Source organism: Chelonoidis abingdonii, chromosome 4 (genome assembly GCF_003597395.2).
Source record: "Chelonoidis abingdonii isolate Lonesome George chromosome 4, CheloAbing_2.0, whole genome shotgun sequence".
NCBI classification, from domain to species: Eukaryota; Metazoa; Chordata; order Testudines; family Testudinidae; genus Chelonoidis; species Chelonoidis abingdonii.
Genome location: NC_133772.1, coordinates 3,401,445 through 3,413,234, shown reverse-complemented (window position 1 = coordinate 3,413,234; position 11,790 = coordinate 3,401,445).

Below are 11,790 nucleotides of genomic sequence, written 5' to 3'. Positions count from 1 at the left end.
GTCTACCTTAACAAACCCCATACCCCTCACTATTGAATTTTCCCTGTTTTTTGCATTTTCTTAATAAAGTTTATTTTGCACCCCACCTGTGTGGTAATTGCTCCCCAAGATCCCATATACCTGCTCGCAGGGACAAAAAGGACCCTTCCCCATCCAGGGGTAAAGATGTTGGAACAGAACACTTTTTGTTTCAGCTGCCCAACATTCACTGTGCTGCATCTCTCATCTCCTCAGTGTATCACCTTCCTATCAAGGCACCAGGGAGGGAACTGGGAAAACTTGTGAATGTTGGGAGGTGGGGAATTTATTGAATTATTAATGTTTAGTATGTATTAGTTTAACCTTAGCCAGTTCCTTCCCCAGATCCTATTTTTCTGCTCCCAGAAAAGTCCCCTTTTTTGCATTATTATTTTGGTGTGTGCCATTTCTTTGCTGGGGTTTGTGTTGATCTATTTTATGTTTTTTTGTGCACTAGGTTTTATACTCCTTGTCAGCAATGGTAGAATTATTCATTTCCCCAATGGACAGCCCCCCTTGTGTCCTGGGCACAGTGAGGAGTCACCTTGAGTGGAGTTACCAGCAGTCACAAAAAGGAACCCAAGACCCAGCCCACGTGAGGAGAGGGGAGAAGTTTTATTTATTTAGATTTATTAGAAACTGGGGAAACTTTTGGGAAAGGGAGAGCCTATAGAGGAAGGACGGGCTCCACCTAAACCAAAATGGAACCAGATTGCTGGAAGTTAACATTAAAAAGGTCATAGAGCAGTTTTTAGACTAAGGGCAGAGAGAAAGTTGACAGGTGCGGAGGAGCACTTGGTTCAGACATCCCTTAGGGGAGGATTTATTAAGAGAGAATCTCTATGTCCTAGCACAGACGAGAGGATGGAAAATGATAAAATACAGGCAGGGTCTGATCAGAAACAGTCAAATGAAAAGAGTCCCATTCAACTACACTATGTAATGGCAGACAGCTAAAAGGAGACAAGTTTTTAAAGTGCTTCTATACCAATGCTAGAAGTCTACATAATAAGATGGGTGAATTAGAGTGCCTTGTATTAAATGAAGGTATTGATATAATAGGCATCACATAAACTTGGTGGAATGAGGATAATCAATGGGATACAGTAATACCAGGGTATAAAGTATATCGGAAAGACAGAAGAGGTCATGCTGATGAGTGACACTATAAGTGAAAGAAAGAGTAGAATCAAATGAAGTAAAAATCATAAATGAATGAAACTATACCATAGAATCTCTATAGATAGAAATTCCATGCTCTAATAATAAGAATATAACGGTAGGGATATATTACTGACCCCCTCACCAGGATGATGATAGTGACTGTGAAATGCTCAGGAAGATTAGAGAGGCTATTAAAATAAAAATTAAAAAACTCAATAACAGTAATGGGGGATTTCAATTATCCCCATATTGACTGGGTACATGTCACCTCAGGATGGGATGCAGAGACAAAGTTTCTTGACACCTTAAATGACTGCTTCTTAGAGTGGCTGGTCCTGGAACCCACCAGAGGAGAGGCACTTCTTGATTTAGTCCTAAGTGGAGCACAGGATCAGGTCCAAGAGGTGAATATAGCTGGACCACTTGGTTATAGTGACCATAATATAATTAAATTTAACATCACTGTGGTGGGGAAAACACCACAGCGGCCCAACACTGAGGTATTTAATTTCAGAAAGGGGAACTACACAAAAATTAGGAAGTTAGTTAAACAGAAATTAAAAGGTACAGCAACAAAAGTGAAATCTCTGCAAGCTGCATGGAAACTTTTTTAAGACACCATAATAGAGGCTCAACTTGAATGTATACCCCAAATTAAGAAACACATAGTAAGAGAACCCCAAAAGAGCCACTGTGACTAAACAACAAAGTAAAAGAAGCAGTGAGAGGCAAAAGGGCATCCTTTAAAAAGTTAAATCTTACTGAGAAAAATAGAAAGGAGCACAAACACTGGCAAATCAGGTTTAAAAATACAATTAGAAAGGCCAAAAAAGAATTTGAGGAACAGTTAGCCAAAGACTCAAAAAGTAATAGCAATTTTTTTTTTAAGTACATCTGAAACAGGAAGCTGGCTAAACAACCAGTGGGGCCACTGGATGATCGAGATGCTAAAGGAGCACTCAAGGATGATAAGACCATTGCAGAGAAATTAAATGAATTCTTTGCATCGGTCTTCGCAGCTGAGGATGTGAGGGAGATTCCCAAACCTGAGCCATTCTTTGTAGGTGACAGATCTGAGGAGCCATCCCAGACTGAGGTGTCATTAGAGGAGGTTTTGAATTTTTTTAATAAATTAAACAGCAATAAGTCACCAGGACCAGCTGGTATTCATCTAAGAGTTCTGAAGGAACTCAAATGTGAAATTGCAGAACTACTAACTGTAGTCTGTAACCCATCATTTAAATCAGCTTCTGTACCAGATGGCTGGAGGATAGCTAATGTGACACCAATTTTTAAAAGGGGCTCCAGAGGTGATCCCAGCAATTACAGGCCTGTAAGACTGACTTCAGTACTGGTACATGGGGGGATGGGCCAGGAAGAGAAGTGGTAGATGCTGTCACCTCCAAAGGATATAAAAAGCCTAGATATGTCACTGTTTGGCCACACATGCAAGGAACTTATATTCAGCTTGGTGCCATTTCTCTGTATGTCTGTCTGTCTGGAATGGGGACAATTTTTGAACACCACATATGATCTATTCCAAAATTTCAGGCAGGGCTCTGGGCACCAGTGGCCAGAACCCTTTTGATTTTGGGGGATATCAGTAAACCAGAAAGGGGAAAATGCATGACACATGAAGCTTCTGGATCTGTTTAGCACAGCCACATCTTTAAGCCCCTCTGCAGTTGCCTGTAGATCAAACAATTGGCTGATGGCATAACAATATCCACCACTCAGCTCTGCCTATAATCCCAATGAAGTTTAAGATGTTGGCCACCTAAATGACTGATCTCCAAGAAAAATAATATAGAGGAGGGATGCAAGAGGGAATGTGGGTGTATGGAGGGAGGACCTACTGGCGACTGGAAGACTAGGGAACCCTTGTATGGAGAGAGTGAGGGGGAACGGGGATGAAATAGGGGAATGGGAGCACATTCAGAGCCCCTGCCATGGGGGAGAACTGGGAAACCAGGAATGGGGACAGTGGGAAAGGGGGACACAAAATCCCTAGCCTGGGAGGAATGGGAGTCACACAGCCTTTCTGGCACTGGAGGGGAAAACAGGGGCAACAGACAGAGATTTCTTGCAGCCTTCCAATACTCAGGGCCAGCTCTAACTTTTCTGCCGCCCCAAGCAAAGAAAAAAAAAGCAGGAGGGGGGGCAGAATGTGTTGCCCCAAGATTGGCCGGAATGCCGCGCCTTAAAATGTGCCATCCCAAGCACATGCTGCCTCAGCTGGTGCCTGGATCCGGTCCTACCAATATTGAGGAATGAAGTCCCCCAGGACTGAAAACCAGTCGCACCCTCACCAGCTTTTGTTTCAAGTGCAAAATCGATTTTTGCTTTCACCAATACAAGCACAGAGGACATAAAAAAAAACAAGCACAATAATGTTATCCTTTCTCACCCAAAATCTTATGTTCTTAGCTTTTTACCTCAGGGTCATGTTACCAGGGCTTCTCTGTCTGTGTCTGTGGCTCCTTTGCTCTTTCTCTGTGTCCTTCTGTCTGTGCTGCTCCCCACTCAGTCCCACTGCCCCACCGCTCAGTGCTCCAAGCCCTGCATGTGTTATCTCAGTCTCCACGGAAACTCTTTGGATCACATGGCTCAGCTTTTTCCCACCAAATTTTTAACTCACTGAAATTTTCAAAAAATGTTGTTTTCAGTTTGACTGAAATTGATTTATTTTTTTTTTTAAATTCAGAATTGCCAGAGAACCAAAAAGTCCGTTATTTGCACAGTTGTCATGTGAGGTTTCTTCTACACCAAAACCTAAAAAAGGCATTACACATTTCCTCTGTGATTGTCCCTTTTCATATGCACATCCATATTACATTGCCGCGTTGGTTCACCCTCATCACAATGAAAATTCAAGTCTAATTTCCTGCTCATTCTGACCCTTTGAGCTCTTTCAGGATCATCGCTTCCCAGATTTCTCCCTCCCACTGATCACGTGTGCTCCAGGTTATTTTCCAACCCCCAGATATACTAGCCTTATTTTCCCAGTTAAAATCTGTTCACTCCCCCATATCCTAACTCTTTCTCCAAACCAATAATTTCCTATGACTGTCCTTCCTGAATGCTGTGTCATTCCTTCCCACCTCTGTTCCTTTGCCCCTCCTCCACTGAGAGTTATGCCAGTTGCCGCTCCTTATAACTCCCTGTTGACCAAACACCTCTGCCTTACAGAGTATATGACCTTGGCCCCAAAGGCAGCCCCAACAGCTGGAGAAGATTGGGGCACCTTGATCATGTCCTCTGTCCCCAGCCACACACCAGACACCGAGGCTGCAGGATTGGTGGTGTGTGTGGGCCATTATGGTTGCCCTATGCCACTGGATGATCCCTCTGTATGGGGGGAATTTTCCACTTGCTGGATCTGTCTGATATAAAGCCAGTTTCCCGTTCTGAACCTGCATAAAGCAATTGCATGCTCAGGAAATGTTCAGCTGCTTGTATGAAAATATTCTGTTTGTTGTTCCCTTCACTCAAAACTGCCTTGAGATAAGCAGAGTTATCATTGTAACAGTTTAAAGTCTGTAGTTCGTAGAGTGGACTGCAAGCAGCACAGCAGAGCATCTAATATACATGCTTTGCCAGTGAAGCTATACTGGTGCGATATTACTAGCAGAGACCCCTAGTGTAGACGCAGCTTAGGACAACTGACGTTTTTCTGTCAGCATAGTAACACTGCCTCCCCAGACAACATGTTGATCATATCAGTTTCTAGTGGAGTCTTTGCAGAAGCAGATGCACTTTCCTAACATTCTTTACATTTACTAAGGGGACATCTGATAAGGCAGCATAGAGACGTCAAGGAAGGGTTTTTTGCAGGAGCCCCAGGAGGTGCTGGGAGGGTGAGTTCAGCTCAAGCATTTCAAGCACAAACTTACAGAAATCCAGATGACAAAGGGCTATAACAACATCCCCTGGTGCAAGCTGGAGACAGGATGCCCCATGGAGGTCACAAGAAGCTGATCTCTTGTTATGGGGAAGTCTACAGTGCAGAGGTGACTGTGAAGGTGCTGACAGCAATAAACCAGAAAGTGTTGGCAGAGAAATTCATCAAGACATGGAGGGCTGGTAAGAAGTAAACCAAAGAATCGAGCTGAACCCAATCCCTATAGGGCAGGGATAGTCAATAAGCAGACAATGTGCCAAATCTGGACTGCAAAATGCTTTTGAATGGACTGTGAAATCTTGCTATTTACTTATTATTTTCATTACTGTTATTACTTTTGTATGATTTTCTCTGGAGTCTGGATCTTGGCTATATCTTGACCAAGAAATTTTGACCTTGATAAAAAATGATTGGTTACCTCTGCTAAAGTGGAATCTCATTGTATTTCCTTCTCTGTAACATCACTGCTTGCTAGTAGCTGCTCTAATTTATGTGCATGAGACTGATAGAAAAGGAATCTTTCCCTCCTAAACAGAAATATTAGAAATGGCAGGATCTCTTAGATTTTATATTTGAAATCTTTTAGCACTGGGTTCATTGTTCACTCTCAATAGATACAAGTTTCACTTTAATTTATCACTCTCTCTTTTTTCTCCTCCCACCCACCCATTTTCTCCATATGTGATGTCAGGGTTCCTTCCCCACTCTGAACTCTAGGGTACAGACGTGGGGACTGCATGAAGACCCCCCTAAGCTTATTTTTGCCAACTTAGGTTAAAAACTCCCCAAAGCACAATTTCCCTCTTATGTCTTGGAGTAAGTAACACTGCCACCACCAAGTGATTTAAACAAACATTTAGGGAGAGCCACTTGGAGCTCTGCCTTCCCCCAAATATCTTCCACGCCCCTACACCCCCTTTCCTGGGAAGGCTTGAGAATATATTCTCACCAATTGGTACAGGTGAACACAGACCCAAACCCTTGGATCTTAAAACAATGAAAAATCAATCAGGTTCTTAAAAGAAGAATTTTAATTAAAGAAAAAAAGGTGAAAGAATTTAGAACATAGAGGATCTCTCCCCTATGCAAACTTTAAAGTTACAACTCAGGAATAGCCTCCCTCTTTGCAAAGGAAATCACAAACACAAATAAAAGTAACCTAATGCATTTCTTCTGTTATCACTTACTAAATCAAAGGGAGTTAGATGGCTGCCGCCTGGATCTTCTCCAGCAAAAGCACACAGACGGAACAACAGATGAAGACTTTCCTCCCTCCCCGATTTGAAAGTATCTTGTTCCCTTATTGGTCCTTTTGGTCAGGTGTCAGCTAGGTTATGTGCCCTTCTTAACCCTTTACAGGTAAAAGAGGAATTAACCATTACCTGTATGTTTATGACATGTGAGTACTGTACTTGGTTCATGTTTAGGGTTAGTTTAAAATGTGTGCCAATCAAGTGAGAATCCATATTTATTTATCTATGATGGGTATTTTTCCAAAATCTTTTTTTAGAATTCGACATGATATTGACCCAGAATGGAGTCAAATAAAGAAAATGCCAAGTTTACACTGATTAGGTTCATTCCACTATTTGACTTACCACAAAACAAACACAAGAAAAAAAAAGTTTTAACACAATGGTGAGAAACCCATACCTTGTAGTATATATTTTAAGGCCAGGCAGGACCATTGTGAACATCTAGTCTGACCTCCGATGTAACACAGTTCACAGAAAATCCCCAAAATAATTCTTGCTTAAACTAAAGCAGATCTTTTAGAAAAACCTGTGTGTGCATCTTTGTCTGATGCGTGCTGCGGGGTGCCTGAGGAGTGCCCCAGGAGAGGTGCTCTGAAGCACTGTGTGTGTGCAAGACAAGTGCAGACAGAATGCCTTGGGGATATTCACAATGCTCCTTACACCTTCTCCAGAAAGGAGTCATGGCAGCAGCAGGTTGGGGTGCCACAATCCTGTAGCCAAGGATAAAAACCAATCCTAAAAGTATTAGGATATAAAGGTCAAATGTAAGTATTAAATAGTGTTGTAACACAGGGCCTCAGGTACATGTATGCCAGACTAATACAGTCAGATCCTCTGACTCTGGCACATGGGGCTGGGGCTGTGGCAGAGGGAGTTGGGGGGATCATGCACAGAGGAGGGGGCTGGGGCTGGGCGGGGAGGTTCTCGCCCTGGGACAGGATGGGGCTGGGGCTGTGGCATAGAAAAGTGCAGTGTAGACAATTCATGCTCAGGGTGGAGCTCGGGTTCTGACTCTCCCACAAGGGTGGATGGTCCTGGGGATCAGGCTCCAGCCCGAGCCCAAATTTCTACACTGCAATTTTATAGTAACACAGACCAAGCCCGGAGAATCTGCATCAGATGAGTTGGGTAACGGCTTGTCTACACTGGCAAGTTACAGCGCAGTAAGTTGCTCGCTCAGGGGTGAGAAAAACACCCTCTCCCACGCAGCAAGTTTGAACGCTTTAAAGCACTAGTGTAGACAGGCTCCAAGCACTGGGAGCTATTCCTCTCGTGAAGGTGAATTACATAGAGCACTGGTAGAGCTCTCTCCCAAGCGCTTGTGGGTGACCACACTGTCAGACCAAAGTGCTGCTGCAGGAGCATGTGGAGTTTTTTAGTGTAGACATAGCATCAGAGATATGCGTTTTATTGCAGTGTAGCCATATCCCTCCAGGCCTTAGGTCTGTAACACAATAGCTTAGCAAAACTAATCAAGTCATAAGGCCCCAAAAGCCTTATAATACGCTGCTAACCAGGAGTAACCCCAGATCATAAGGTATCACAAGATAGAACGTTGTAATAAACAAGGACAACTAAACTGCTGACAGCTAATGGCATGAGGCCAGTTTATACCAGACTGAGATGTTTCAAGTTAGGAATATCAGCAGATGTCCAACCACAAGAATGCCAAGATAACTAATGGATATATGCGCTAATGAACTTGAGGTAAAAGACCTAGTAACTTATGGGAGAAGGGCTCCCCAGCATTAGTAATGCAAGAAATATAGACAAGGAAATGAGGCTCAGCTCCCTACTGAATGTTCATTAGGCATGGTGAAAATCAGTGTAACACATTATAAAAGCTGTTTCCTGACTTGAGTGTTTTGGGATGTGCCAGGATGAAGATCACAAGTGGTGGTGAGGAGGAAGAGGAGAAAGACTAACACTTTGGGTTTTTCAGCAAGAGAAGGAGTGAGTGTATGGATGCTCAGATGAGGGATCTTTGATCATCTTATGTTTTCTATCTACTTTGCTAGGTTGGAGTGTTTGTGACTTTGCTAACGGTGCTAATAAAAATATTAAAAAGGATAGAATGACTTTCCCAAAAGTAACTGTCCGCTTTGTGCACACTGGGGTGCTCATAATAACTTGAATATTTCTCAGTCTGAGGCAGATCGCTGCCAAATTACAGAATGCTAACTGGGATTTACTACATAATCAATAGATCAGGCAACAGTCCCCATCTGTCTGGACTCTTTAAGTCTACACTGAAGCTGTTGCTGAGATTCCCAGCTCGAGGAGACATACCCATACTAGCTCTGACCCAGCTAGTGTGCTAAAAATAGAAGTACACTGGGTCAGAGCTAGTACATATTTGAGTGGCTACCCCCACCTGCTGCTGTGGTTATAGCCAATTAAAATTCTTTATATGTGTTCTTTTAAAGTCAATATTAGGTAGGATAGAAAAGGTAGATCAGGCACTTGATTTCAATTTCTCTCATAATAAGGGACATTTTTATGAAACTTACAGGAAGCAAATTAAAAAACTGATAAAAAGTACACACTTTTGTGGTGGGATATAATGCCTGTGAAACTCACTACCACTAGATGTCATTTAGCCCAGAACACGTAGCAGGATTAAAAAGAGGACTAGAAATGTATATGGATAATGAGAATATTCATACCTCCATCTGATACAATTAAAGGGGTAAAGCTTCATATTTAAGGCAATCATTCAGCAAAGCACTGTTCTGTGGTGCTGTGCAAACTTAAAATACTGGGTGCTTTGAGTACCACTATGCATTCTGCAGTACATATGTGAAAGAGACATTAGACCTGGTACAAGATGCCTAGCATAAGGCCTAAACCCAAACACGTCATGCCCTGCTCATATAAAGAAGAGTTAGCAAGGGTCAGACTATGAGTAAAAGTCAGGCTTTATTACAAAACATGCCTGCACGCAACTTCACCGGCCAGCATATGAATATGATTGATGTTACAAAAAACACAAGCACTCCTAGGCACTAAGAATTCATGTGAACACATTCCAGAAGGGTAGTACCAGAACACCCTGATACCAAGATATAGTATAAATACACTCCCCGAAGATGATACAGGGACACATTGATCCCTCCAAAAATATAACGTCAGGATGACAGGGTGACGGATAGAGATGTTTTGATCAAACCAACGGGTACAAGGTAAAGGGTGGTAACTAATCACATCAGAGGGTCAATAGGTAACTTGTTTGTACTGGTGTATAAAAGAGGTGTCTCAGAAGGGGTGTCTTTGTCTGGCTGAGGGCAGAGCTGAAAGTCCCGCTGCTCACTGAGCTGGTTCATTGTCATAAGCATACATGTCCTAGTATTCCTATAGAATGTATGGGGTGCTATTACCGTGATTTGCTGGCAATAAGCCTGGCCAAGCACCTTCACCCCTAAACTTAGTCTGTGATCTTTTTGGCAGCTTGACCAAAGCCTGCTGTATGGTCTATCTGGCCAGAGCCAGTGCAGCACACAGAGAGAGCACACACACAGCTAGCAGCTGACAACAATGCAGTGAACTAATAAAAATGACTATTTTAAAAATATATAAATGTATTGAGTGACAAAAACAGTGCAAAAAACCCAATATGCAAATATAAAAGGACAATACAATACAAATTTTCAACATAAGTTAATGGAATGGAACTATAAAATTAGAAAACGTGTCCATTTCACTGCACAAGTGGAGTCCATTTTGGCTACACATACACCAACAATGACTCCCACAAGTCAGTGTATGTGAATCTGTGATTATCATTACTGTCCCCTGAGGGGAGTGGTCAGGATACAGATGCAACCCATGGTGCCATGTGGCATATGGGAAGAAGGGGTTAAGGAGCTGCTACCATGGAATTCTCTAGAGACTGCAAAGGGTTGTGAGTCCATGATTGTAGGACCTGTAGGTCAATCACAGTTGTCTGTGTGCAACTTCCTCTTCCTCTCCATTCCCCGATGGGGTTGGATTCATGGATCTTTCTCCATTTTCTCCTATCCTCTCCATGCTTTCTGCCATATTGGTTACCAGGCCCTTTGTTTGTGGTTCAGTGAAACTCTGGATTGCAGAATCTCACTGATCATATTCTCCGGACTGCTCTTCTTTCTCCTCCACAGCAGGGTCAGGAGTTTCCTGGGTGAGGAGGGAACACCCCTTAATATCACAATGGCAGCAGCTACAGATAAAACAGATAGATGTATCATTGGATTAATAGTTACAATGGAAAGGCAAAGTAAATTTCAAAACTGCCTTCCCTTATTCCCTTTGGAATGCCTCTGCACAGCAGCACTCTCCAGCCCCTACCATGGTGAGCATGGCCTGCTGGGGGTTGGAGAGAGAGGAAAGGAGGAGAGCATTAAGATTTTCAATTCTATGAAACAATAACATTTTGTTTCCTGTTTCCATGGGTCTGAGAATAGGCAATGGCACTGTTCCTTGGCACTATTTTCCATAGGCAATGGAGAGTTTAGATGATACCTTACTCATGACGCTAAAAAAAGGCACACAGAGCACAGCTGCTGCTTGCATCCTGAAGCTCCCAGGCCCATATGCCACTAGCCTGATTACTGCAATGGTACCTGATGAACTCATCACAGAGTGACATGGGAAAGAGTTCTACCATGGAGGAAGAAATAAGGCCGTCATCACTAGAGACCTTCAGGAGTGGAGTGCAGAGTATCTCCAAGAAAGTTTCATGGAGATCTCTCAGGAAGATTCAAGGGACATCCTTGTGTACATAAACAAACTGCTCTGCATGCCCTCGCTCCCCCTAACCTAGGGGTGGCCAAAGTGAGCCTGAGAAGGAGCCAGAATTTAGCAATGTACATTGCCAAAGAGAGACAGTAATACATCAATAGCCCCTACATCAGCTCCCCCAACTCCGCTCACAGCACCTCCCACCCACTGGCAGCCCCACCAATCAGCACCTCCCTCTCCCTCCCCGCACCTCCTGATCAGCTGTTTCATGGCATGCAGGAGGCTCTGGGGGAGAGAGAGGAGAGAGTGCAGGTCAGGTTCAGGGGAGGGGGCGGGAAGAAGTGGAGTGGGGGCAGGGCCTTTGGTAGACCTAGAGGTTGAGAAGTGAGCACCCATGGCCCATTGGAAAGTTGGCGCCTGTAGCTCCAGCCCGGGAGTCGGTGCCTATACAAGGAGCCAAATATTAACTTCAGAAGAGCCGGATATGGCTCCGGAGCTGCAGGTTGGCCACCCCTGACCTAACTCAACAGGGGAAAGAAAAGCAGATACTAACCTCTACCTTCAACAGGGGAAAGAAAAGCAGATACTAACCTCTACCTCTGTTTGTTGTACCATTACTTCTTCTCATACAAGTAAAACAATCAAAAGTCAATACTGTGTCTGGTTATCTGGGGATGGGTGTGTGCTAACTTTAAATGTAAATATTGCAAGGGAAAATGCATGCACACACTTATC